At 47.2% G+C, this 27,925-nt stretch overlaps 1 protein-coding gene and 1 pseudogene across 3 annotated transcripts in view; one reads left to right on the forward strand and one right to left on the reverse strand.

Moving 5' to 3' along the window:
• Positions 1-27,925, forward strand: part of PHF2 (PHD finger protein 2) — a 124,479-nt gene that overhangs the window by 3,175 nt on the left and 93,379 nt on the right. The gene's annotated exons all lie outside the window — the stretch shown is intronic.
• Positions 25,495-26,271, reverse strand: LOC128576369 (lipopolysaccharide-induced tumor necrosis factor-alpha factor homolog; annotated as a pseudogene). The gene has a single exon (XR_008377359.1). The product of XR_008377359.1 is annotated as a lipopolysaccharide-induced tumor necrosis factor-alpha factor homolog (transcript).

Genomic DNA, 27,925 nt, shown 5'->3' on the forward strand with positions numbered 1-27,925 from the left:
CCTATAAAGTTAACATCTCACACAGCCATAGTACCAGTGCCAGAAGTTACACTGATGCAGCATTATCAACTAAACTACCTACTTTATTCAGATGTCTAAACCAATATTCTCCTCCTTGATGTCCTTTTTCTGTTCCAGGATTCCACATTGCATTTAATCCTCCTGTTTCCCTACTGTGGAGAACATTTCTTTTAAAAGGAAACTTCGTATCATTCCCTGAAATAGAACATTAGTGTAACTTGCCATACGCAGTAACTATAAAAATAAACACATAACCATTAAAGTTAAAAAGCCTCGTCTGTCCCACCTGTGGTCACATCACATTTCTCCAGCCAGCCCCATTTGAGGGAGAATTGGAGAGAGGGTCTCTAAGTTACCTACACTGACAATGGCTGCATATTTACTTTTGGCAGCTTTGGCAGCCAAGAACTTCTTTGGGACAGAGCTTTGGCCTTTTCTGGGGTCAGAGCTTGCCTCTAGGCTGAGTTTGACTCCTCAAGGACTCTGAGAGCCAGAGCCCCTCCCAGCATTTTTGGTGGGAGGAAGGAAAGGGAGGAGGACTCCCTGTTGGGATGGGTTGGAAAGAGTGGCCACCACAGATGGGGAGAAGTGGAGCTCTATGTATCGTCCTGGGGCCATGCATTCTGCACTGGAGGGGCTGTGTAGGGAGGGGGTTCACCAAGTCCTTATAAAAGTCCTTCTCCAACTCGACCTTGGCCCATCACTCTTAGGGCCAGAGTACTTCATTATCCTGGCAGGTCTTCTCTGGCACTTAGTCTGAATGTAGGCTTTAACTTGGTAGGGATGGACCTGGCAGGAGGCAGCTAGAAGCCAGTCATCTTCCAAAGTGTTTTGTCTGCCCCGTTTGGCAGGGATATGTTGCTCTGCATAGGCACTGGGGACCTGTCCTCCTCTTTTAGGGCTCCTACTATTATGCAAAACCCCTGAGGCCATGTACTCTGGTCCCTTCTTGTGCCCGTGTCTTCCATCTGTAGGATGGATACCACACTCAACCTTGGGGTGGATACCCACCCTTCAACCTTGGCTATAGCCATATATGGTGGATGACCTGGCAATCTTACTTTGTCACCAACTTGATTTGATGAATTTCAGTCTCTGGGAAATAAGAATGATTCTCTTATGTTAAAGTATTAGACATTCTTAAATGGTAGCTTTCTGGCCCTCTTTCAGTTGTTTGTTCTATTGGACTCAAAGGGTCTTTGAGGGCCTATATTAGTAAACTTGACTTGAAAGAACTTGAAAGCTGTGCAGGTCACTTTAGTGACAAAAGCTTTATTTATTCCTCAGTAAATATTTGTTGGGTATGTATTCTGTGAGGGTCTTTGGCTGGCTGTGAGGGCTCCAAGGGTTGCCAGGCAGATCTCTTGCCTCTTACAAGGTTTCTTCTGCAGGGAATCAGACTTGCAGATAGAGAGTTTAACATTAGTCTGGTGGCTCCTGTCTCAGAGAGATGAGTAAGGCCCTGTTGGGTACAAAGAGATAGGGGCAGTGTGGGGATCAAGGATGCCACATGGGAAGGGTATAAGTGTGGCAGGGACTCAGCTTCTCTGAGAGAGGCAGGAGCCTTTGGGAAGGTTTGAGCAAAGGAGGGGTAGGAGCAGGCTGAGGTTTTGTCAAGGTCCCTCTGGCTGCCAAGGGGGACACCTGGGGACAAGGGAGGGGCAGGGAGCCAGTGAGGTAACTGCCACTGTGTAGGTGAGAGATGACAAGGCTCCACAAGGCTTGTACTGGGGGTTGGGGTGGGGAGAAGGGTCTAATTCTGGAAGTGCTCAGAAGGTAGTGTACATAAGACTAGCCTGGCACAACTCCCTCTGATTCCCATATGTTGATCTGTCTTGGTCTTGTCTGCCCTCCTCCCAGGGCTCTGTCTCTATGTCCATCTCTCTTGGGACCGAGTTGCCCTTTGTGGGCTCTTGTCTTGTCCACACAACCTTAAGCTTCTTGGGGTAGAGCCAGGCCCAAGGGTATCTCAGGACACAGCTCAAGGATGGATTATGGCCATGCTCAGCAGGCCGGCTCTGTTGTGGCCAGTGGAGTGTGTGTGCCAGCAGGGAAGGAGGCCCCACTGGGGGTCAGACACCAACCTTATAATCTGAGTGATCAGAGCTGACAGTTAAATCCTAGAACTTGAGATGCCTGAACACTGGGGGAAGGGGACCTTCCCATGGAGGTAGCAGCATTGTGGTATATTTAGAAATAATGATTAGCCATTTTATTTTACTTTTTTTTTTTTTTTTGTAGAGACAGAGTCTCACTTTATGGCCCTCCGTAGAGTGCCGTGGCCTCACCCAGCTCACAGCAACCTCCAACTCCTGGGCTTAAGCGATTCTCTTGCCTCAGCCTCCCGAGTAGCTGGGACTACAGGCACCCGCCACAACGCCCAGCTATTTTTTGGTTGCAGTTTGGCTGGGGCCGGGTTTGAACCCACCACCCTCAGTATATGGGGCCGGTGCCCTACAGACTGAGCCACAGGTGCCGCCCTTATTTTACCTTTTGAGACAAGAGTCTCACTTTGTCACCTTTGGTAGAGGGCTATGGCATCATAGCTCACAGCAACCTCAAACTCTTGGGTTCAAGTGATTCTTTTGCCTCAGCCACCCAAGTAGCTGGGACTACATGTACCTGCCACCATGCCTAGTTATTTTTAGAGACGATCTCACTCTTGCTCAGGCTGGTCTTGAACTCCTGAGCTCAAGCTATCCACCTGCCTTGGCCTCCCAGAATGATAGGATTATAGGTGTGAGCCACCGTACCTGGCCTCGATTAGTTATTTAATTAATTAATTTATTTTATTATTTTATTTTATTTTATTTTTTTAGAGACAGAGTCTCACTTTGTTGCCCTCGGTAGAGTGCTGTGGCATCACAGCTCACAACAACCTCCAGCTCTTGGGCTTAGGGGATTCTCTTGCCTCAGCTTCCCGAGTAGCTTGGACTACAGGCACCCATCACAATGCCTGGGTATTTTTTTGTTGCAGTTTGGCTGGGGCTGGAGTTGAACCCGCCACCCTCCGTATATGGAACTGGTGCCCTACTCAGTGAGCCACAGGCGCTGCCCGATTAGTTATTTTAAAACAAGGAGTTCTCCCCATGTGAGTTTTGAAGGAGGTGAAAGGAATGTTAGGACAACTTCTAGAGACATCCCTGACTGTGGATGCTTTTCAAAGGAGGCATGTATGTCTTGAAGGAACCAACTTGGTGTGAGCCTCATCTTAATTGCCAGAATATTTGCTTTTATTGAAAATATTTGGCTGGGCGGCGCCTGTGGCTCAAAGGGGTGGGGTGCCGGCCCCATATACCACAGGTGGTGGGTTCGAACCGGGCCCCGGCCAAAAACTGCAAAAAAAAAAAAAAAAAAAAAAAGAGAGAAAAAGAAAATATTTGGCTAGAAATGTGCTTGGTATGACCCTCTGGACTGCAGTCCACATTTGCTTTAAGCCACTTGGCTGTGGTATGGCTACAGTTGTCCTGAGATCAGGGCAGAAGTTTGGGATGCTCTTGTGGACCCTGCCACTCCACGTACCCTCTTCTCTTTGACTTTTTTTTTTTTTTAGACAAAGTCTTACTCTGTCACCTGGGTAAAGTGCTGTTGTGTCACAGCTCACAGCAACCTTAGACTCTTGGGCTTAAGAGATCCTCTTGCCTCAGCCTTTGAAGTCATTGGGACTACAGGCACCTTCCATGATGCCCAGCTATTTTTTTCTGTTTTTAGCAGAGATGGGGGTCTCGCTGTTGCTCAGACTGCTCTCAAACTCCTGAGCTCAGGCAATCTGCCCGCCTCAGCCTCCCAGAGTTCTAGCATTACAGACGTGAGCCAGCCTGGCCATATTCTTGCAGAACAGGCACACATGTCAGGTCCTTCCAAAAGAATGAGGAGATTTGCTATTGGGAGTAAAAATATGGGCCAGAAGATACATGTTCCGTGACAAAGGGCACTGGAAAAATCTAACTCCTAAAATTCAGGTTATGGGTAAAACCAAGTCTGTCACTTGATTTTTAAAATTATGTGCTAATTATTTGCTGCAGAAGCTAACATTTGGGTAGTGTTTAATGCCTTAGGGGTTATTTTTCATTCATTGTTTTGGGTTCCCATGTTGACCATGAGTGGTAGACAGGGGTCAGGGGGCTGGGTGGGTGGGGGGGCACACTGTCATCTCCATTTCCAGCACTGTCACAGAAGCAGCCAGTGGAGGAGTCATGGGCTCTGTTGAATTTGGGTCTTCTGACTCCAGTAGGTGCTCTCTGACCCACAGCGGGTATATGTAGTCACCTCCAAGAGGGTACAGGTGAGGAGGTGGCACCTGGCTTATGTTATTTTGGCTCAAGGGCCTGAACAAATACCAAATGTTGATAACTGCTTGTGTCCATGGTTGTGACAAGGTAACTTGGAAGGAAACGTCCTCACAGAGGAAGGCCATAGATAGTGCTAGATAATGGGAAGTGGTTCTCTCTCCAAGCAGTGGACTGCAGCAGCTCCCTGCTGGGTCTGAGTGTACCAGGTGTCTTTCGGGGTCTCTTTCACTGTAGTGCCTCCATCCCTGCATCTCTCCCCTCTCTCTCCATCTTGTCCCCTTCTCCTACCTTGATTCTCAGTCTTTTGGCTTCATGGCTGGTGAGTATCCTAGCTATGTGGTCTAGAATGGGACTTGGCCCCTATGTTTTAGGATGTAGGGTCTGTTAACTTCTCTCTTGGATTCCCCTTCCCACCAAAGTGCTGGGTCATTTATGCAAAAACAGGTTAAAATATTTAGAATTAGCCAGTGAATGGCTTGGATCTCAAAGCCTAAGAACCGAATGTTTTTGTGGTGTCTATCCCTATCAGTGGTTTCTTTCTTTTTTTTTTTTTTTTTTCCTATCAGTGGTTTCCAAGTGAGGTGTATTGAGGGAAACAACTAGGTGTCAGCCTCATCTTTCTTTTCTTTTTTTTTTTTTATTGAGATAGAGTCTAACTTGTCACCCTCAGTAGAGTACCGTGGGTCATAGCTCACACCAACCTCAAACTTTTGGGCTCAAGCGATTCTCTTGCCTCAGCCTCCCGAGTAGCTGGGACTTCAGGTGCCTGCCACAATGCCCAGCTATTTTTAGAGGTGTGGTCTTGTTCTGGCTCAGGCTGGTCTTGAACCTGTGAGCTTAGGCAATCCACCCGCCTCGGCCTGCCAGAGTGCTGGGATTACAGGCGTGAGCCACTGCGCCTGGCCTCGGCTGCACTATTTTAAATTCTTACCAGCAACGTAAGAGTACTCCAGTGTCTTCATATCCTCACCAACACATATTGTTTCTCGATTTTTTTTTTTTTTTTATTATAGCCATTCTAGTGCATGTAAAGTGCTATGGTATTTTATTGTGGCTTTTACTTGCATTTTCCCAATGACCAGTGATATGGAGAACCTTTTCACATGCTTGTTGGTCATTTGTGTATCTTCTTTGGAAAAATGTCTATTCAGGTCCTTTGCCCATTTTTAGATTTGATTGTTTGCCTTTTTATTTCTGAGCTGTAAAAAGTATTTAGGTGGTTTGTTTTGTTTATATTTTTTGAGACAGGGTCTTACTCTATCACCTAGTTAGAGGCAGTGGCATAATCAAAGCTCACTATAACCTCACTATGGCCTGCCTCAGCCTCCTGAGTAGCTGGGACTACAGGTGCCTGTCACCAAGGCCAGTTAATTTTTTTTCTATTTTTAGTAGAGATGGTTTCATAATTTTGCTCAGGCTGTTCTCAAACTCCTGACCTCAAGCAATCCTCTTGCCTCAGCTACCCAGAGTGTTACAATTACAGGCATGACTCACTGTGCCCAGCCTGTAAGAGTTCTTTATGTATTCTAGATGCTATGTCCTTATTATATACATGATTTACAAATATATTTTTTCTATTCTGCAGGATGTCTTTTCACTTTCTTAATAATGTCTATTTGTGCACAAAAGTTTTTAACTTTGATGGAGTCCAGTTTATCTATTTTTTTTCCTCTTATTGCTTGTGTTTTTGGTGCCCAATCTAAGAACCTGTTGTTAAACTCAAGGCTATAAAGATTTACTCCCATTATTTCTCCTAAGAGTTTTATAGTTTTAGCTCTTATTTTTGGGTTATGATTAACATCCAGTTCATTTTTATAATGATGTGGAGTAGGAGTCCAACTTGATCCTTTTGTATGTGAGTATCTGCTTGGCCCCCTACCATTTTTTTGAAGGCTATTCTTTCTCCATTGAATGATCTTGACATCCTTTGCTGAAAATCATTTGACTACATAGGGGAAAGTTTATTTCTGGTCAGGTGCTATGACATACACCTATAATCCTAGCATTCTGGGAGGCCATGGCAGGTGGATAGCTTTAGCTCAGGAGTTTGAGACCAGCCTGAGCAAGAGTGAGACCCTGTCCCTAAAATTAGCTGGGCATGGTGTCAGGTACATGTAGTCCCAGCTCCTCGGGAGTCTGAGACAAGAGGATCACTTGATCCCAAGAAATTGAGGTTGCTGTGAGCTATGGTGACACCACGGCACTCTACCCAGTGTGACAGAGTAAGACTGTCTCAGAAAAATAAAAAGCAAGTTTATTTCTGTACTATGAATTCTATTCCACTTGTCTACATATCTCTCCTTATGCTAACCCCATGCTGCTTTCATTACTGCAAACTGGTAAGTTTTGAAAGCAGGAAATGTAAGTCCTCTGACTTTGCGCTTCCTTTTCAAAATTGTTTTGGCTATTGGGGACCCTTTGTATTTCCAAATGAATTTGAAGACTTTTCCCTCCATTTTCTCTAGAAAAGACTGTCAGAATTTTGATAGGGATTGCACTGAATCTGTAGATTGCTTTGGGTAGCATTGTCATTTTAGCAGCATTAAGTTTTCCTGATCTATGAATATGGGATGGATATCTATTTATTTGTGTCTCCAATTTCTTTCAGCAACACCTTGTTGTTTTCAGTGTGCTAGTCTTTCATCTCCTCTATTAAATCTATTTCTAGATATTTTAGTCTTTGGGGGGCTTGTAAGTGAAATTGTTGTCTTAATTTCTTTTTTTATTTTTCTATTGCTGGTACTTTTAACTTTTTTTGTAATCACTTGACTGAATTTCTAGAACCACACATGTGCAGGGTACTGCCCACCCCTGGTGCGCTCTTGATATCCGTGCAGGTGCTGCTGTGTGCCCACCCTAAATGCTGTATGGCTAACATGCCTATGGGGGAGGGATACTATCTGCCTTTTTAATTATAAATATTTGTGGAGCCCTCTGCCTCAGATACTGGGCTAGGCATTTTTTGTATGTGTGTGGGACCCCTTTTGTGTTGTGCATGGATTCCCCTTGTGTGAGTTTTCATCTTCTTTCCATAATCACTAGCCTCCCCAGGGGCTGCCTCTTTGACTGCATACTTTACTACTGAGAGAGTTTTGGTGGGCTAAGCCCAGGGTTCCGGATGCTTGGGGTGAGGCAGCCAGCACAGTCTTGGAGCAGCGCCATCCACTGCGTGTTGGCAGCATATGATTTCATTGATCTTTGCACAACCCTGAGAGTTTTTGGTGGGTTATTCCTGTCGAGTGGAGAGAGTGTACATAAACCCCTCTGTTATTCTTGTCCCTGATACACCATGGGCTGAGTATAGGACCCACAGACAAGTATGAGGGTCTGATTAGCTTCAGAGAGTGTTATGGGACTAGAATTTGAGTGGAAGAATGACACATTCACCCCTGGGACAGCCAAAGTTGGCATGGAACCCCAATCCTAGTACCCTTACCCCACCATGGCCAACAATTCCAGATTGCCATGTACTTAGCAGCAGTACAGTGGGGTCTGGTACTGTACAGTCCTCTTGTGGCTTCGTGACCTTGCCCTGTGTTTTACCTTTCTCATTAGAGTATCTTACCAAGGCAAATTCTGTGTGTGAATTTCCAGGAATGCTTGGGCCAGTGGGAAGAATGGTTAGGAAGTGCTTCCCAGGAATATCCATGATGGTCTAAAGGCAGCATCATTGGCAAGGAAAGGTGGGCCTATAGTCCCAGATACTCAGGAGACTGAGGCAGGAGGATGGCCTGAGCCCAGGAGTTTGAGGCTATAGCAAGCTATGATTGTGTCATTGTACTTCAGCTGTAAGACAGAGCAAGACCTTGTCTCTAAAAAAATAAATAAAAATAGCATCAAGTGGGACACAAAGCTCTTCCCAGCAGGCCTGCCTCACTACCCTGGGCTGACCTGCCTTTGTTGGACCTATTGTGCAGATGGATTTGGAGGTTCAGGCCCATTTCCTTGTGGGAGAGACTAAAGCCTGAAGTCCTGAGACATTTGGTGTCCTGGAACAATTTAGAAACTACAGTGTACTGAGCCAGTCTGCCTCCTGGATGAGGAGTGAGATGGGGTTTGGGGAAAGCTCCCCAGACCCTAGTGGAGAGAGGAGGACCCTGTGACCTTGCAGGGAACAGCATAGATTCTAGTAGGAAGCAGGAGGGGCTTTCGCTAAACTTCCTCCTGCTGGAGTCAGCCAAATATGAGGATTAGTTGCCATTGGTGCTTGTGGGATCTCTCCTGAAAGTGGGCGGAACTTGACTGACTTCTGCCCAGCTACTGGGGAGCCTCAGCACAAAATAGAGGTGCTGTAGAACCAGCCCAGGAGGGGAGGAACATTTCCTGCTGCTGTTGTACCCCTAGTCTTTTCTTACATTTATGTAAGAAATGATGGACTCCCTAGTGGGCCTAGAATGAGATCTACTCAGGAGAAACTGGCTGGGGGAGGACCAATGGCCTGCTGGGGCCATCCAGTGATAGTACTGATGTGGGGCTTTGCCCTGGCCTATGGCCCCTACTCCTTTCACTCCAGCCAGTGTGGGCTGGATGGGAACAATCTGTGAGAATTTGTTTCACTGCTGGCTGTGCTTGGTGACTGTATCACATGTGAGAAATACTATCAGAAGGTCATAGGCATCCCGCACAGGCCACTCTGGGAGTTAGGGGACTTGCCATGACTGAGCCTGGCTCCTCATTTATCAGCAAAGGAATTGGTCTGTCAGTCCGTCTATCTGTCCATCCAGCTGATGATATTTCCTGAGCACTTTTGGGGGAGCCAGGCTCTATTCTAGGCACTGGGACATCAGTAAGGGTCCCTGTACCTGTGGGTGGCACATGTTAGCAACAGGCCTCCTAGGCAGTACTGGGGGATGGGCTGGGGCAGGGAGTGGCCCTGGCCACTGTCTCTTGCCATGACCCAGAATTGAGACACAGCACCTTGTGCAGGAGGGAGCAGTGTGTCACCTGCCTCTTAGGGGAGATGATATGGGAAAGGTGCCTCTACTTGTTGGCCACAGTGGGAGTTTCCGTTTCATCACCAGTGCAATAGGATTGGGACAGGGGCCCAACACTCTCCAGTTTACATTCTACAGAGTTCTCTCAGAGTGCTGTGGCAGCTTAAACCAGAGACCAGTTAGGGCAGTGGTTTTCAACCCACAGGAACTGTATTAAAGGACCTCAGCATTAGGAAGATTGAGAACCACTGAGTTAGGGGCTGGCAAAGCCCAGGGAAGGGATGAGGGCTGGATAGAGCCATGGGTGAGGGGTGGAAGACCTCTGGACTCTGGATGGATAATGGACCCTGGATGAGGGATGATGGAGCCCCATGGTGTAGAATAGCTGAATGGGAGGATGTCTTATCCCTCACCTTGTCTGCCAGGCACTGTTCCTGCCCCAAGCTCCACCAGTGCCCATGGGAGGGTGGAAACACAAACACACCAGCTGCTGCTTCGTCTGGAGGTTCTCACAGTATGGTGTCATCATGTGACCCTCTTGACCTCAGCCTGTGTCTGAGTAGCCAACCCTTTGGTCTAGCAGCCTGTGCCCTTTGCCTGCTGGTTGGGCCTGACTCTGCCTTAACTGCCTATACTGCTGCCTACTGTGTAGGCATTTGAGGTCAGTCCCGGGCCCTAGACAAGTAGATAGGTGATCTATTTGGCAGCTCCCATGAAAGTGGGCTGGGTGCCTGGGCATGCGTGTGTCTGTTAATCTGGGCAGCAGCTCCACAGCTCTCGTTTTTGAGCTGTAGCTGAGTACAGGGGGAATAGAGTTCTGAAGACCCGTTTACCTGAATTCCCACTTCAAATGACGGGGGCAAATGCTCTCTGCTCTCTGTCTGGGGTGGAGAGTGGGGCCTATGCCATGTGGTCCTGGGCAGGCAGTCCACTTGCTCTCTCAAGTGTACACTGGGGTAAAGTGGTTCTGCCTTTGTGCCCCATGGTATTGTGGTGGGGATGGGGTCTGCAGGGTAGAGGGGGCAGTTCTTGCCTGGGGGCTGTGAGAAATGATTCCTTAAGTCAGACTCAGCCCTTCTCAGAGGTAAGTAGGTAAGGAGAATAACTCTCTTTGAATGTAATAAAGCAGATAGCCTTGCCAGCGGCCCTTCCCTACTCCTACACTTCCGCTAGCCCCTTCACCCCATAAAGTCTATGGAATCTCTGTCTTTGGCCCTAAAGGCAATGCCAGGAGTGAACCAGTGGGACTATGTTTAGGGATAGAGTGCAGGAGAAAGGAACCCTGGACACAGCAAGGGGGTGAAGCCACTTTCCCAGGGACCTCCAGACCTAGGGTAGAGAGCCACTGCACCTTGTCATGACCTGAGGTATCTCCTTTCCCCTGTTCCTTCTAAAAAGCAGCCATCCCAACCATAACACTGGGAAGGGAAGAAGCACTACTAAATATAAGTTTGGAGAAGGAAGCTTTATAAGCAAGCAGATTTGGGTTCAATTTTGGAAAGAAAATTTTTAATAATTGAAACTGGCCTCAAACTAGACATTGTCTAGGGAGACGGATAGATCTGCCTTGGCACTATTGATGTTCTGGGCTAGGAAATTTTGTGGTGAGGGCTGTCCCATGTACTGTAGGATATTGAATCCTGGTCTCTACCACCAGATGCCAGTAGTACCCCACCACCTCCCCGAGTTGTAACAACCAAAAATGTCTCCATATATTGCCAGATGTTCCCTATGCACCCCTGTGTACCCAATCAAGGGTGAGAAACAGCTAACCTTCTGCTGAATATACATATTTCACCTTTATCGTGTAGAAAATTGAACTCATTGATCTACTTGTCTTTTCTTATATTTATATTTATTTTCATAAACGATAAACTCATTCATTTAAAAATATTTGATTGAATTATTTTGCAAGCAGAACACTAGGACATGGTTTAAAAAAAGGGTGTGTGTGTGACTATAATGATGCCATGGCATTGTACTGGGGCAGCAGAGTAAGACTCTGTCTCAAAAATAAATAAAATAAACAAACAAATGAATAAGATAAAACAAATATAATCTGAGGTCATTCTTATAAAAAAAAAAAAAAAAGGTGGGGAGAGTGAGAGTGGAAAGAATATGCAGTAAAGAGCATAACTGGTCTCCCTGTCCTTCTCCCTGGAACTAAAGAGATTCCAGTGCTTGCTTCAGCAGCATATATTCTGAAGAGATTACAGCTCCAGAGACCTCTGGTGTTTGCAGCCACTCCCTTTCCCATCACAGGAACTATAGAGCACTCTGAATGCAGGTATACACGTGACATGGGGTCCTCAGGCCTGCCAGGGCTCCTGCAGAGATACTGGGGGTAAGGGAGAGGGGGATGTATTTTAGCCTCTCCTCCTGGCTGGCTTGTGGTACATTTCTCATCTCAAAGTACTGCACTGTTGCTCCGTGGCCATCCACTCTATCTGTTTTTGTTTGTATGCACAAGTCTATCTGCTAGATAAATTCCAAGTAAAGTTGCTGGGGTTGAAGTAGTCAGATTTTAAAATCACCAGATAGGTTGCGACGATTTCTCCGGGCAACGTATTTCCTAAATCCTTGTCAATTCATCCTGGAGGGTGAAAAACAATCTCTCTCTACGGTTTAAGTTTGGAGTTATTTAATTATTGAGCTTGCTTACTTTTAAATCCTTTCCTCCCTAGAGTGGTAGGATTGTGTCAATGGCCCTGACTCTTTCTAGTGACAATAGAAATAGCAAGTTGGCTCTGACAAGTCAGATGAGAAGGAGCCCTGCTCTACTGAATTGAGGACAGGCCCTTCCACTCCCTCCCACTCCTGTCCCAGAGCTGCTGTGAGCCCTGCAGACCTTGAGGGCTGGCTGCCTCCTGCTGCTTAGTCTGCAAAGTGTAGAGCTCACTTGTTTGCTAAGCATCCTCCTCCTTGTTTGACCCCTGAAGTGAGATCAAGCCTCTTTTGCTTTATTTTCTCTGTAAACTTTTAACTTTAGAATTGTTTTAGATTTATAGAAAAGTTGCAAATATGTTCTCTTTAAGTGTTTCTTACAGATACAATTTCAATACTTTGTTCAATAGTGTTCAGAAAGATAAGCAGCAGCCAGGTTTTGATCGGTGACAGCATCTAAGTTTTGTTCTGTTACATACAATGTTCTGGAATTATCTTAGCAATTTTTCAGTAGTGTTGACTGTATTTTCCCACTTGTTCATATTATTATCAGTGAATCTTTGTTGGCAGTTACTTTATGCAAATCAGTAATTTTAAAAAAAAGAAAGAAAAGCTGCAAATATGGTACAGCTTTGCATGCCCCTGGCCTAGTTTCCCTGAATGTACACATCTTACATGTCCACAGCAAAAGCCAGCGTCCCTCATGGCCAGCAAGGCTGTAGGCTTACTCAGGACCACAATCCTCACATCTTCTGGGGCCCTCCTGGGGTCCTGCAGTGGCTTCTCAGACCTCTTGTCTTAACCCTGGCATATTTGAGCAGCACTGGCCAGATATGAATATCCCTTTATGTTTTGTGTTCCTTGGAGAAGCCACCTCTCCTCTGATGCCCTTTCATAGCTCTGCAGCCCCAAGTGCAGGTACCCTGACAGCTCAGGGAGCCGGTCTGTGACCCTGGGAAGGATCAGTGTCACTCAACAGATGCACAGTGGGTGAGGCCCTGACAACAGTGGCCGGCAGTGGTGGTCCCTGTGACAGTGGCTCACTCACAGTCTGCTGGGATACAGGATCCTGTGTGTGCTCTTCACGCACTGTCTGTCTGGCCCTGACTATGGCTGTGATAACCATTTATGGTCACAGATGCTTTTTGCTAGTCACGGTTTCTCCCAGATCTCAAATGTGTATTATTTTATTGAATTTTAAACTACTTTTCGGAAAGGAAAGACATAATTGAATTGGTTTTTTGAATTTCATCCCTGTTAAAAGCTGACTCTAGGAGAGAGTCTGGGATGAGACTGGGTCCTCTTCCAGGCTCTACATACTGGGGCACTGCTCCAGCGGCTCCTGCTCTCTGTGCGTATCATCCCCCTATGGGCTGGGGGAGTCTCAAGGGAGCAGGCTTCTCTTTTCATAAGTGGGAAACCGAGGCTGCAAGTGGCTTAAGCAAACTCTAGTCCCTTCTTCCTTCCTTGGCCTAGTGTTCTTTCCGTTGCACCATTTTTTGTATGAAGGAAATCGCTGTAACAAAGTTCATTTTCAGGACTCAGCACCTGTAGCTCAGTGGCTAGGGTGCCACCCACATACACCAGAGCCAGCGGGTTCGAATCCAGCCCGGGCCTTCCAAACAACAATGACAACTACAACCAAAAAATAAAAATAGCCAGGTGTTGTGGTGGGTGCCTGTAGTCCCAGCTATTTGGAGGCTGAGGCAAGAGAATTGCTTAAGCCCAAGAGTTTGAGACTGTTGTGAGCTGTGATGCCACAACACTCTACTGAGGGTGACAAAGTGAGATTCTGTCTCAAAAAAAAAAATTTCATTTTCAACTTCAGTCCTATGAAGACCACATAACCTGGTCAGGGTCCATGTAGGGGGTGGTCCCTTCAGGGGCTGGGCACACCTAAACTGACCTGCGTAAGGCTAGAAACCCTCTCAGATCCCCTTGGTCCTGAGCAGTACACTTCTGAGTTCAGGAAGCCCCTCTGCCTTTGGCCTCTGTGAGTGATGAGACAATAGTTGTCACATAGCTTTCTCCTGCTGATGTGGGAGCCAGAGGGAAAAAGCCTGAGCTAGCGTCTTACAAGAGCCTAGTGCCTGTCAGTGGGAGCCCCACTCCTAGGGTGCTTGGGCATTGCTCAGGGACCTTGCCCTGTGGCCAGCCCCTCCTCACCTATGGCGCTGAGGTTCTGGTTTTGGGATGACTTTGGGATTGCACACTTGCCCAAGTGTGTCACTTGAAAAGCGGACATCTTCCCCAGCCTGCTCTGGGCCCCCATTCCCTTCCAACCAACCCAGGCATTTGTACATTTGCATTTTTACCCAAACGTCTTTGTAATTCTTATCTTTCCCTTGGGTAGTATGGTCCTACTCTTGGAGGTCCCCAGTCCTGCTACCTTGTGACAGGTGATAGGGTCAGGGGCTTTAGGTGGAAACTCCTAGGAGCCCTTTTTTACAAGGTCCCACTTCTGTTCCTGAATGCCACTGGTATTCTAGGGTCTCCTTCTCAAACTCCTGGGGCATTCCTGCAAAGACAGTTAGCTCTGCTAGGGTCCTGATCTCTGAATATGGGAGCAGGAGGGTAGTGCTAGGCAGTCATATGCTCTGGACAGGCACATTATTCATTCGTTTGGAGAGGACAGCATCACTACCCCCCATCACTAACCTATTTAAAATTATCTGCATCCCTAGCTTAGTTACTTAAGCAGTAGGTTCTTGGTGATGTTCCCTTAGCAACACTTGGCAACCTGCAATTTTTACCAATTGCTTGGTAAGAGAATTCTTCAAGGCAGTTCCTGAAATATCCTTTTGGCCCAGTGGAACTTAGGGGATGAGACCTAATTCTTTTTTGAGACAGTCTCACTCTGTCACCCTGGATAAAGTGCTATAGCATCATAGCTCACAATGACCTCAAACTCTTGGGCTTTAGCAATCCTCTTGCCTCAGTCTCTGGAGTAGCTGGGACTATATGTGCCCACCACCATGCCTTCTAGTTTTTCTAGTTTTAGTAGAGAAGGGGGTCTCACTCTTGCTCATGCTGTTCTTGAACTCCTGAGCTCAAGGAATCCTCCTGCCTTGGCCTCCCAGAGTGCTAAGATTACACGAAGTCTGAGAGATCTAATTCTTGTGGTTGCTTGCTGGGGCTCCTCCTGCTCAGTGTTCAAAGGCTCTATCCAGTGCAAAAGTGTACTGCTATCTGCCTTTTCGTCTGTCTCTTCATTCATTGGTGCACATTTCTTGAGGGATGACTGAGGTATCTGAGCTGATGTCTGCCACTCACTGCCTGCTCTGTGATTACAGGGGTATCCCTATTTTATAGATTACAGCACTGATGTTCTGAGTGGCTCAGGAGCCTCAGGCAGAGGTCAACGAGATTGAAGGTGGTTGAACAAGACTCACTGTTCCAGCCATTCTAGAAAGGTCCAAACTAGCACCATCCCAGGGCAGCTCTATCCTCCAGGCCCAAGACCCTGTAGTCATGCCCTCAGGCAGTCTGGGACAGGGCTCTTCTAGAGGCCATTGGAAGGGAAGGAGGGGCTAAGGTGCTTTGCCTATCTAAATTTTTATACCTCAGTTCTTGCTTTTCTTGTTTTTTTTTTTTTTTTAAAGGGCAAAAGGAAGATGCCAGAATGTTTCAGCCTGTTGGGATCTTGGAGCTCATCAGATGTGGCAGCAGCATTCCCTTCCCTAGATCTGTGGGAGGGGCCTTCTTGATTTTTTTTCTTTTTTTTTTGAGACAGAGTCTCACAGTGTAGGAGTCTTGATATAGTAAATGAATATTCAAAATGTCTCTTTATGTCTCTTGTCGCCCTCAGTAGAGTGCTGTAGTGTCACAGTTCACAGCAACCTCAAACTCTAGGGCTTAAGCAATTCTTTTGCCTCAGTCTCCCTAGTAGCTAGGACTACAGGCACCCCCCACAATGCCTGGCTTTTTTTTTGTTGCAGTTGTTATTGTTGTTTAACTGGCCCAGGCTGGGTTCGAACCTACCAGCCTGGGTGTATGTAGCCCACGCTGTAACCACTGTGTTACAGGCGCCAAGCTGGCCTTCTTGATTTCTAGTCCAAGCTGCCGTCAGCAACCCATACCCTTCCCTGCCCCCAAGCACCTGCTAGGTCAGTGTCCTTAGGGACAGAGGCTCACCTCCTTTGATCTAGAGTATTTCTGTTAATATGATCTCAGACTGCGTTTGCTCTCTGGTCAAATTTGTCTGATGTCTTTGAGGCTTTTATCAAGATAGAAGGCTGTAATTCCCAGAGCTTCCCAAAGGAGGCATTTACTCTACATCTGTATACAGTTGGTTTCCTTAGAAACCGCTGGAGGAAGCTCTAAAACTTGCTTCTGATTTTTAAAGAGAACATGCCCTTTACCTGGAATATCTGTTAGAAATCTACCATATTAGATTAAAAAATATATAAAGAGACATTTTGAATATTCATTTAATATATCAAGAATCCTACACTGTTCAATCATAGAGTTGAGGGGATATTATTAAGTAAATGAAATTGTTGTCACACAGAAAATTATATAGTCACCAACAGTGTTTATAACAAGGCTATAATGATATGGGGGAAGTGTTTATTGTAGAATGTTAAATGAAATGCCGTATGCACAATGTGATAGGTGGTGTCAGTTAAAAGCTGGAAGGGAATATGCTAAAATGTTAAAGATTATTTTTTCCTACCACTTTCATACTTTTATACTTTTCTATACTTTCCAACTTGTGTTCCAGGAGTGTAATGTTGCTTTTATAATGAGAAATAAAGTGAGCAAGAAAATAAAGTTGCCAAGAGTTTAGAGATCATAGACTGCTTGGGGGCCCGTGTCACAGATTTTATGGACTTGAGTTTATAAACACTGGGATCTAATTAACTCTCCCCAACACACAGTGGTTAGCCCCAGGCCTCCTGATGCTGAAAGTGAGGTGTCTCTGCCCTTCCACCACACCCGTCTTCTGGTGTGATCCCCCACTAATGGACATTAGCTAACCTGCAGCCTGTCCACTTGCGTTGGCCAGAGCCCCCTGAGATCCCCCGTGGAAGGGCAGGACTTTGACCGTGAGGCTATGGGTAGAGTTTTCAGTTGAAAAGGGTCCTGTACAGTCAGCCCTCTGCTGTTTTGGGACCATCTTGAGGTACAGGGTCTTTATTTTCAGTCTCCTAAGGCTAATGCCTTCCTGGGAAAGGCATCACTCCCACACCCTGCCATGGTACTAGAATCAGTGACCACTTCCCAGAGCAGCAAGGCTGTCCTGCAGCTGTCACCAGCTGTTCTTCTTCACCCTAAGTGTCTGCTGGAGATCCAAGTTGGTAGCCACCTGTGGAGGACCCCATAGGCCCTGTGTGTTATGAGCTCTCTCTGGCGTGTTCCAACATTGCCCTTCTGCTGAGTGGCAGCTAAGCTCCCAGTCACTACATGAGTGGGAGAGCAAGTCAGGGCCTTGTGCGGCAGCTTCTGTGCATTAACTTGGGGAGACCCAAAGGGACACCAGCCTTACCAGATAGGCTGAGGTCCTGAATGATCTGGAAGATCATTCTTTCAAATAGAGAGCCTTCCTGCCCTGGGCTTTAAAGGTGTAATTACAGCTACTCAGGTACTTATGGATGCTCAATAATTACTAACAAGTACCTAGGCACTTACAGACACTAATGAAGTACTTATATATATAGATACTCAGATACTTACAGATGCTAAATGATTACTTACATATATACTCATTAACTTATGGGTGCTAAGTGATTGCTTATGGATGCTCCACCTAGAGGTAGAGAGCAAGGTAATCTAAAGTCAAAATATGAGAAGCCCCTTTCAATTGGATCTACTTTAGGAATGACAGTAAAGAATTTTTGAAAATATAATGTAAGCGTTGAGAAATGTGGGATTTGGAGTCACAGAAAATATTTTCTTGCCATCTTTGTTGTGTGACCATTTGTCTGGACGCAAACCCAACCCAACCCCAGCCCTGGCCAGAATGCCTACCAACACATCTATGTGTTGTGTGTGGCTCCTCTCTCCGTGTGCCAGATACACTTTGCACAGACTGAGATTCCCACCTTTGAACAAGGATGAACGTGGCAGGGAATATACCCACTGGGTATTTATCCTTTATAAATATGGGTGTGCACATAGCTGGTTTGCAACTAAAGACATGCCTATTCAGATTTGCTTTTCTCTTGGTGGAACTTCCCTAAGAATGCTAGTGATATCATGAAACAAAAAGTCCACATCCTGGTGTTAATCGTTTTCCCTCTTTTGCAGAGTGGGCTAATTTATAAGTATTGTATTCATGTCAGTTTTTTTGTTTGTTTGTTTGTTTTTGTTTGTCTCTGCAGTGTTTGACCGGGTTTGGGTTCGAACCCGCCACCTCTGGCATATGGGGCCGGTGCCCTACTCCTTTGAACCAGGGGGGCCACCCATATTCATGTCAGTTTTACTCCTATTTCACTGGCATGAGTAAAACTGTAACACGTAGCAGTTCAGATTTGGTAACTAGTGTTTGTTCAAATTCTCATGTCCACAGCAGCGTGTGGGATGGTACATTTCCCAATTGTGTGACCTCAGAATTGGACTGTCCTCTGGCTCCCACTGCTCCTCGTCTTTCTGTTTAAGCTGGCTCCTCCTCTCTTGTGTGCTGGATCAGGGTGCACTTGAGACAAGCCAAGTCAAGTGAGAGGGCTGCCTTAGGAAGCTGACTTCAGCCCAAGATGGTGCCTTTGCAGAGCTGTGGGTTAGGAAGAGGTTTCCTGTTTCTGTCAGGACCCTCTGTGCCCACTAGTCAAGGGGAAGTTCCATGTCACCACCTGGGCTGCAGCTGGAAGAGTGGAGCTGACGGTTAAACACCAAGACTGCAGCTCAGTGGGGCCCCTGCATTTTTCATCTAACCCAGCAGTTCTCAACCTGTGGATCGCAACCCACTGGAACTGTATTAAAGGGCCATGGCATTAAGAAGGTTGAGAACCACTTAGTAAATGTAGAATGTAAATGTCTTAACACAATAACTACGAAAATGCCAGGAAGGCTATGTTAACCAGTGTGATGAAAATGTGTCAAACGGTTTATAAAACCAGTGTATGGTGCCCCATGATCACATTAATGTACACAGCTATGATTTAATAATAATAATAAAAAAAGAAGGTTGAGAACCACTGATCCAACCCAAACCCAACCCCAGCCCTGGCCAGGATCAAGGCTCCATGGAAGCCTGCTGAATGGAGAAAGGAGAGCTGCACAGGTGCCACACACTGGCCAGTTGGCATGTACCTTGATGTCTTGGTCTTAAAAGCCTGCATTTTTTGAACATGGAGGGCTTTTTTGTTGGTCCAGATTTATCCTGGTGGGCCACTGGGCCCCCAGAGCTTGCAGGGAGAGGGGAAAGGCTGTGCTGGTGCTGGAGGGCTTCACCTTCTCCCTCCCTCTGGGAAGATGCTGATGCGGGTAGCTCAGCCTGTAGCCCTGGGCAGAGACAGGCAAATTGCACCTTTAGAGCTTCAGTTATTTTTGCCAAGTCTTGAAAAAAAACAAGAGTGCCTGGCTATGGGGTCTTGGCAGGACCAGAAGAAGGACAGGTGTTCTGGGTCTTTGGTCTTAGCTCCTCTTTGCTGCTGAGAGGCTCCACTCTCTGGGAAAGCAAGGCCAAGAGAGAGCCCTGCAGACCTCTAGGCCATTGGGTTGGGAGAGAGACTGGGAGTTCTGTGGCCTCCCACACCCCTTCTGTTGGGAAGGGAGAGCGGTGGGCTGACCAGGGGGTTGAGCAGGCAGCAGGTGGTGGTCCACAGGGCTTGTATTTAAGGAAACAGGCATGGTTGACTGTTTAGGGTCTACCAGAAAGGGGCCTGCTGCAGTGCCAAGGTGAGACCGGCTGGTCCCCAGGAGGATAGAACCTGTCTCTTAGGTGTCGTGGGGTATTGCAGTCATCTTGCTGCTGAAAGCCTTTTTATTCCTCCCCTACACTTGTGGGTTCTTTCAGCCTCTTTTTTTTTTTTTTTTGCAGTTTTTAGCGAGGGCTGGGTTTGAACCCACCACCTCCAGCATATGGGGCCCGCGCCCTACTGCTTTGAGCCACAGGTGCCGCCCTCAGCCTCTCTTTTTAAAGCAGTGTGGGATGGTACCTCATAGCCAAGATTAGGGGACCTTTAAAGTACTCTCCTCTCTTTCTCTCCCCTCTGCCTTAAGTTTCCAAATCTCTCCCCTGTCCAAGAGAACACTTTGTTCTGATGCCCTCCTCCTCTTGGCACCCAGATGGTCAAAGGTCTCCAGGGGCACCACAGGAAGACGGGGTACCTCTCTTAGCCCAGCTGGCCCTGGGGGGCTTTACTGGCCTGTTGGTGGCATTTTATTCTTTTTTTTTTTGAGGCAGAGTCTCATGTCCTGGGTAGAATGCCATGGTATCATATGTTGGTATCACAGCAACCTCATTCTCTTGGGCTGTGATCCTCCTGCCTCAGCCTCTTGAGTGGCTGGGACTATAGGCACCAGCCACAACCACCAGCTGATTTTTCTGTTTTTAGTAGAGAATGGATCTTGCTCTGTTCAGTTTGCTCTTGAACTCCCGAGCTCAAATGATTCACTTGCTTTGGCCCCTCAGAGTGCTAGGATTATAGGCATGAGCCACTGCACCCAGCTAGCATTTCATTCTTGCTGAGTGGCCCCCAGTTGGGGTGGTGTCTGGCATGCTGTCCCTGGAAGGGTGCTGTCAACTACTTGGTAACACTGACTTAGGGGATGTGGGCTTGAGAAGTGCAGACCCCTTTACTCAGAGACAAGAGAAGCCTGACCTTCTCCAGGCATGCAGCACGCTTATGAATTGGTTATTTTGACAAGTGAAAATTAGACTTAAAATTTAATGGTAACATTCACTCCTGGCCAGGGCCATTGATGACATCCTCATTGGAGAACCCTGGCTCCCATACCACCAGCAGAAGTGGTCCATGGGGACACTGGGTGTTTGTGGGGGCAAGGTGTTGTACAGTGTCCCCAAGGTGCCAGGCATATGCTTCCAGAAATGGCAGTTATGAGAAAATAAAGCTGTTAACACCAATCAGAAGCTGGCAGTGCCCACACTGGTCCTGGACTCCCAGCTGACCATGTCACCTCACCTACTGGGGATAGGTGTGGCAAGGCACCCTATCACACCCACAGACCCAGAAAGTTTGAGAATATCAGGGGTAGGGGTTCAGCCTGGCAGGCTCTGTGAAGGAGGGTGTGTCCATGGACTGGGTGTAGGCTGCACTTTAGATCTCCACAGCCCCCCTCCCAGGCTGCTGGCATGGGGCGTGCCCACAGAGAGGTCCTTGCTTCTTTTAAAATTTAATTTTAATCACCTCCAAGTCATATAAGAATGCATTTCCCTAAAAACCCTACTGTCCCATTCTGTATAACTCCTTCCTATTGGCCTGTTCCTGCCCCCACAGCATTAGGGGCTTCCCACCAAGTCCCAACTTTGATATCGTCTGCTGTGTACATGCATGTCCTCGGAAACTCAAGAGTATTTATTGGTCTGTATTGTGTGTGCTTCATGTAGATGAGTTTGTTGTTGTACTATTGTGCTGCAGCCTGTTTCTTGCATTCAGCACATGTCTCAGCAAGCCAGCCCCATATCCATCTCTGTGAGTTTGGCCCCTTTGTTTAATGGTATCCCTGGGGATGCTGTGCAGGAAGTTGGGGCAGTTCCAGGCGACTGGTCCTGGGCACCTGCAAAGGCTCCCCAAGGTGGGTTCTGAGAAGAGATTGCTGGATCTTGGGCTGCTGCTATTTGTTTTTACTGTCAGCGTCTTCATCTTCAAGGACAATGGCAGGCAGGGCTTAGGTGGCACTAGCCTGGCTGGAGAGCAGGAGTGGCCACCAAGAGGGACCCCCGTTGCCACGTTGTGATGCTGTCATCCCGGCTAACACCCCAGGGACTAGCCCCCTTGGCTCTGAAAAGCCCAAGAAATGGGATCCCAGTGGGACCCAGGCAGGAGATTCTAGACAAATTCCAAAGGAATTATGACAGAGCTTCTAACAAGGAAATGGGGTGCATGAAGGTTGGAAATAGTGATTTTTAAAAATGGAGCAAAAGAGCATGCCACATTCACTGTCTGAATACCAGTGTTTCAAAAATAGGAACAAATGTAATGAGCTCATTGGGAACCAACCTCCTAGCAGGGAAAGTTAGTGGTCACTGTGAATTTCACCTTCCTTGGACTTTGCTTTGCTAAGCCATAAAATGTCACTACTGGATCTGATGTGTTCTGACCCTTTATTGCAGCAATGGGGAACCCAGAGCCAGAAAGGGACAAACATCATGCAGCACACACACACCATACACCTGGCTAACCACTCCGCATGGAGGTCACGGGTAGGAGAATCCCCATGGCTGATTCCTGATTAGAGTGTGTGTGTGGGATGTGTGTGTGCATGTTTGTGTGTGTGTGTCTGGCAGGGGTAGAGTGATGTTGTGGGACCAGGCCTGCCTATGTCTTAGCTTTGACAGTCTGCAGGAGGTGAAAGTCCATCCCTAGGAGGTGGCCCTTCCCACTTTCTTCTGAAGGGAAGGAACACCTGCCCCCACAAACACCCAGCACCTGAAGAGGTGGGATAGGATTTTCCAGAGCTGCACCTTTGGGGTTCTCCCAGACCAAAATGTGTCATTACCTATGGGAACCCATGCTACCTTAGACACGCTGTTCTGTGGCTTCACAGCAGGGGTCCTGAGCGAGCCCCCTGACTTTTCCCAGTTTCTGCCTGTTCATCTGTAAAGTGCAAATGATAGGGTCATCTTGCAGGTTGTCAGGGTTTTGAGGCCCTGGCATGTGAAAGGAGCAAGGCAAGTGGCAACTCTGTGTCAAGCTGTGGCAGGAAGCCACTGGTCCTGAGAGACAGGGGCTCAACACATACCATGCCCCAGCTGGAGACCGTGAGCTCCACAGAGGGTGAACCTTCACCCATCTGAGTACTAACCAGGCCCAACACCATGCAGCCTCTGCCATCAGATGAGATCAGGTGTGCTCAGGGTGTTCTGGTTGTAGAAGAGCAGTATCTTCGGAGGTAAGCATTTGTCCAGTACGTTCAGTGAGCTTTGTATTCTGGGGTTTGTGAATGTTGAGAGTGACTTCAGAGAAAGACAGATTTCTGCCATAACGGAATAGCCTTCTGGTTTGGATGGGTTTTCCTCCTGCAGTTTTTATTAATTAGTGCAGGTAACTTTGTCCCGTGTGTACTTACATGCTGCAGGAGGGGAAAGAGCAGATTATGCTCATTTCCCTTGGATATTTTCATTCAAATGTTTTAATAACTATGCTTCACTATCAGCTGCAACTGTGAGACTGGCCAGAGCCTGCCTGGGTTTGACATACATGCAGCTAGGGATCCTAGCTCAGGGGTATCTACAAGGCCCCCGCCAGCAATTGTCTCAGAAGGGGACATTGCAAGTAGCATCACTTCATAAAACAATTAAGGTTGGCCAAGACTTGAGAGGAAAAAAGTATCATAGACACCACAGCAGTGCTGTTTGCAAATGGGCTTTGGCTGGTGGAAACACACGTAAGGGGGGGCCCTGCCTTTTCTTATTCTTCAATATCTTTATTTGATAAAGAAAAGAGGAAGAGTTAGCCAATTGTGGACTTAAAAAGCCAGTGTTTCAGATTGCTGTAACTGTATTTCTTGGCATTTCTGGAGGAGTCAGTGTGTGCTGGGCAGGGTGGTTGGCATGAAGGCTATGGTCCACTACTTCCAGGGTGTCTCTGTGATCCTAGGGAAGACAAGGCAGCTCAGTGTGCAGGGAGGGCCTCAGCAAGGTCTCAGAAAAGTATGTGCAAAGCTCCCAGATGTGGAGGACTTACCTTTGTCCCTGGAGGAATGAAGGCACCATTGTTCTCCAGAGCCCTTTGGAAGGAGCAGGTGGCATCCCACATTAGGTGACAAGCAATTAGAGGAGGCACGTGTGCCCCCAGGGAGGGGAGGCATGCAGCCTTTTGTCAACCTGACACACTCTTCAGCTGCCACTAGTGGCCTTCCACTCTAACACCTCACCTACTAGATTTCCTTTTTTTTTTTTTGAGATAGTCTTACTTTGTTACCCCCTCCCAGATGATTCTCTTGTCTCAGCCTTCTGAGTAGCTGGGACTACAAGTGCCCATCACAACACCTGGCTATTTTTAGAGGCGGGGTCTCACTATAGCTTAGGCTGGTCTCAAACAGGAGAGCTCAGGTGATCTGCCCACCTCAGCCTCCCAAAGTGCTGGGATTATAGGTGTGAGCCACTGCGCCCAGCATAAGAGTTCCTTTTCAACTGCTTTGGTTCTTCCTGTTCTGTTCTTTGCACCTGACTGGGCTCTCACATCTCTCTGCCTCTCTCTTACAGTTCACCAATTCTCTGAACTTGGTGGAGGTATCAAACCAAAGTGTCTGATTCTTTTTTTTTTTTTTGATAAATAGTTCACTGAGTGAACCAAAGGCTTTATTTTTTTAAAAACACATAAACACCAAAGTATTGTGTGGTGTCCATATTCATTGCTAAAAAATAATTACTAGAATTTTCAAAACATCAAATGAATAACGTAAATCAATGGTTATGTCTATCATTTTCAACCAATATACAGATTTTTGTTTGAGGTCTAAGTTTTATTCCTACATAACAGTATTCACATGAGTTCCCTGTGCCAACTTATTATCAAAACCAGGAGTCTTGAAAGTCAAGCACAGCTTTGTCTTGATTTCAAAGACGACACAGCAGTCAGCCTAGAACTCTGGGGCTTGCTGCTCGAGTTCTAGAAATCATGTCTTCCCATGTCATACAACAAACTGTGTCTCCGAAAAATAAGATCAGACTCTAGATTCCTTTGAAACATCCCGGTTTCCAAGTGTTCCGGCACCATGGGACTCAGACGCACCCAAGCGCGCCTTCCCTCAACTTCCTAAACCTGCCAGTGGGAACCCAAATGCAACTGCATTTTCAGAGTTCCATGACGGAGGCTTTTAAGAACCACACTAACCCAAAGGAAAGGCAGTAAATGAAATTATCCATTTCTTTTATCTGTTAATAGCAACTGCAACAAGGTGAGAGTGCATTGGCAAATGGGAAGACCACAGCAGTCATATGATTACAGAGAATGGTTTCACAAGACCCTCCTTTCACAATTATGGCCAAAGGTGTTTAAGACCTAAAGGAGGTAAAAAAAAAAATTGTTAAAACAACAACCCTCTGGAGGGAGGTGCTGCTGAGGATCCGGCACAAAGAAGGGAAGGCAGAGCCATGACAAAAGCCAGCATGCCCCGGTGGCCCCGTGGCTATGTGTCCACTGGGTGTTCATAGCCTCTCCTTGTCCTTAAAAAATTTTTTTAAAATTAAAGTGAGTACATGTGCTAATGAAGCCTGCAATTACAGAATTTAAAAGCCAAGCCCATAAAATCTGTATGGCAAGATTTTTGTCATCAGGGGTGAGAATAGGTGGATAAGATGATAGGCACTCAAGGCTGGTTCAGCTATGTTCAGGGCAGAACGGTCTTAAAAATAAGGCAACCTGTGGATTCTCAGTTTGAGACCAGCAGAAAGGCCAAATGAGGCAGGTGAAAGGAGCCAACCATTGGCAAATCATAGGAGGGTATTCAGAAGGGGCAACAATCACAGTTAGATGGCATGATTCGGGGTCACGGGTAGGCAGGAACCCCTTGAGCCAGCACTCAAGGGGAATGTCTTTACATGTCCTGTGCACGACTCCAAGCAGCAATTTCTGGTGTTTGGAGGTTTGTTAGTTTTGTGACATTTCCCCCCCAAAAGAAGACATGAAGATAAGGCCTGCTGGAAAGCTGAGACCACGAGAACAGAATCTCCACCAGGGGTGGGGCTGGATGAGAGTAGGAAAGGACTTCCTACAGCACCCGGCTCCCTTCATGTTCGGCTGAATCCTACAGACGCTTGTAGGTGCCTAGGAGAGCTTTGCAGTTGGGATAGTAGTGTTCCACATCCTGTAGGGCGTCCACGCAGAAGGGGATGAAGCAGCAGCCTACAACACATCCCAGCAGGCACAGGCTCCCACAGGACAGCCAGGTCAGGGCATTAGCATTGTAGGACAGCTGAGTCACGATCATCTTGTTGCAGGAAGGACAACACATCTGAACAGGGTGGTCATAAAAGGAGACAGGCTGTTGCAGGTAGACAGTCGCACAGCAATTGCATTGGCATTGGGGACAGGCACCGGCTGGTTATAATACGAAGGAGGATTCATGCTCTTCCCATCTGAGCCTGTCATGAGCCCCGTGGTAGGTCCAGGCATGGGTGCTGGAGGCGTGGGGTAGTAATTGTTAACAGCCACTGTCTCTTCATAGGATGGGCGCGCAGTTGGCACTGAGGAAGGCCTGGCAGCTGCCTGCTAGGGTCCTGGAACTGACATTTTACCGCCGACCACGCCTCCTGTTGAGCCGGGAGGTCTCCAAAGTGTCTGATTTTTTATTTAAACTGTTCATGGAGTTTTAAATTTTAAAGTCATTTTACATTTCTGGGAGTGCCTGTTTTTCAAATTTGACTGTTTTTTCCTAGTATGAGCATACATTCCATAGTATTGAATCTTTTTTCCCCATAATTGTTTTAAACAGAGTTCATGTCCTCTCTTAGATGACTCTGTTGCATTAAGTTCTTGGAGTTTAATCTGACAATGTAGTTTCCCTTGGGGTCAGTCATGTCTTTGTGTCTGAAACTTGGGACTGTCTTGCATAAGCCTTCATGTGCAGAGACTTGAAGTTGCCCAGGTAGAAAGTGTGGTCCTTCAGAGATGTCATGTGCCTTCCCGGGGTTCTGGCCTCATGTGGTATGGATTTTGGGTTTCTTGTTAGCACTCCCTTACTTCCTCTTCTCTTGATCTGTATTAATCTCAAAACCAAACTTTCAGCCCCAAGACTAGCCAAAGGGGCTTTTTGATACCCTCTTTGTTTCTGTCTTGGGGACTTCCAGTCCTTACTGAGAACTTAGCCAGGTATTTAATGGGATGTTTGCTGTGCTCTGTGGTAGGAGTCTGTACTTGCCTAGAGGGGGCCATCCCATGGGGATACAGGCAGTGGCTGGCAGGCCCCAATGCTCTTCCACTCTGTTCCAGCCTTTGTGCAGCAAGTTATCTGCTGCTAGGCCCAGAAAGGCCACCCAGTTGTCTATAGTTCTGTGTGAGGCATAGTTTGCATTTACCCCACAGGTTCATTGGGGCATCTGAGGCAATGACACCTGAAATGGGCCCACATTCCTTGCGCTGCAGCAACTTCTGTTAGGCTTATGGCCACCCCGGAGTCTCAGCTGGGTGGACATCCCTGTGCAGTCCTCCTTGTGTTGGGGCCTGAGAGCATGATAAATGCCAGAAACATCTTTTAAGATTCTTCGGAGTCATTCTTTGGGGCAGAGTCCCAGGAACCAGGTTATTTGGTCAAAGGATCATAGTCTAGTTTTATGGCTCATTTGTTGTGATGTTGCCCCTCAAAAGCTTACTCAGGTGTGGTCCAGCCCTGTGACAGATGAGGTCTTTGTGGGGGATGGCACCTTCTAATTCTCTCAGAGCCTGAGGCTGGGAGCCCCCACCCATGAGTCTGAGGACCCAGCAGAGTTGGGGGTGAGTGATGGGAACTGAGGAGAGCCCTAAGTTGTCTGGACTGGGTGTGCAGAGGGGGTGCTGTGAAGTGGAATGGGTTCCCAGGTCTGCTCTCCCCATAGGGCCCCAGGCTGTGGAGGCGGCTGGTCTGGATGGCCACGTTTCTGCCATGAAATCTCATGGATTCTGTGCTGGTGGGCACATTGGACTCTCAGTGGGCACATTGGACAGATGAGACAAAGGCCAACCTACGTACTTGGTCTTGGGGCTTCTGGTCTGAGAAAAGCTGCTCCCTGCTCCCCAGTGTGCCTTAACCAGTGCTCAGCCTCTTCCCTACCATATAACAACCTGTCTTTGCTGCCTCAGAGGGGCCTCCTCATCTCGGGATCCCCTCTGTGCCTCCCTGTGCTCCCTGACTTGTTCCTGGGGTCAGAGCCCAGTTCTCTGTTGAATTCAGCAGTAATGCCCACCCAAG

Source organism: Nycticebus coucang, chromosome 2, assembly GCF_027406575.1.
Source record: "Nycticebus coucang isolate mNycCou1 chromosome 2, mNycCou1.pri, whole genome shotgun sequence".
NCBI lineage: Eukaryota > Metazoa > Chordata > Mammalia > Primates > Lorisidae > Nycticebus > Nycticebus coucang.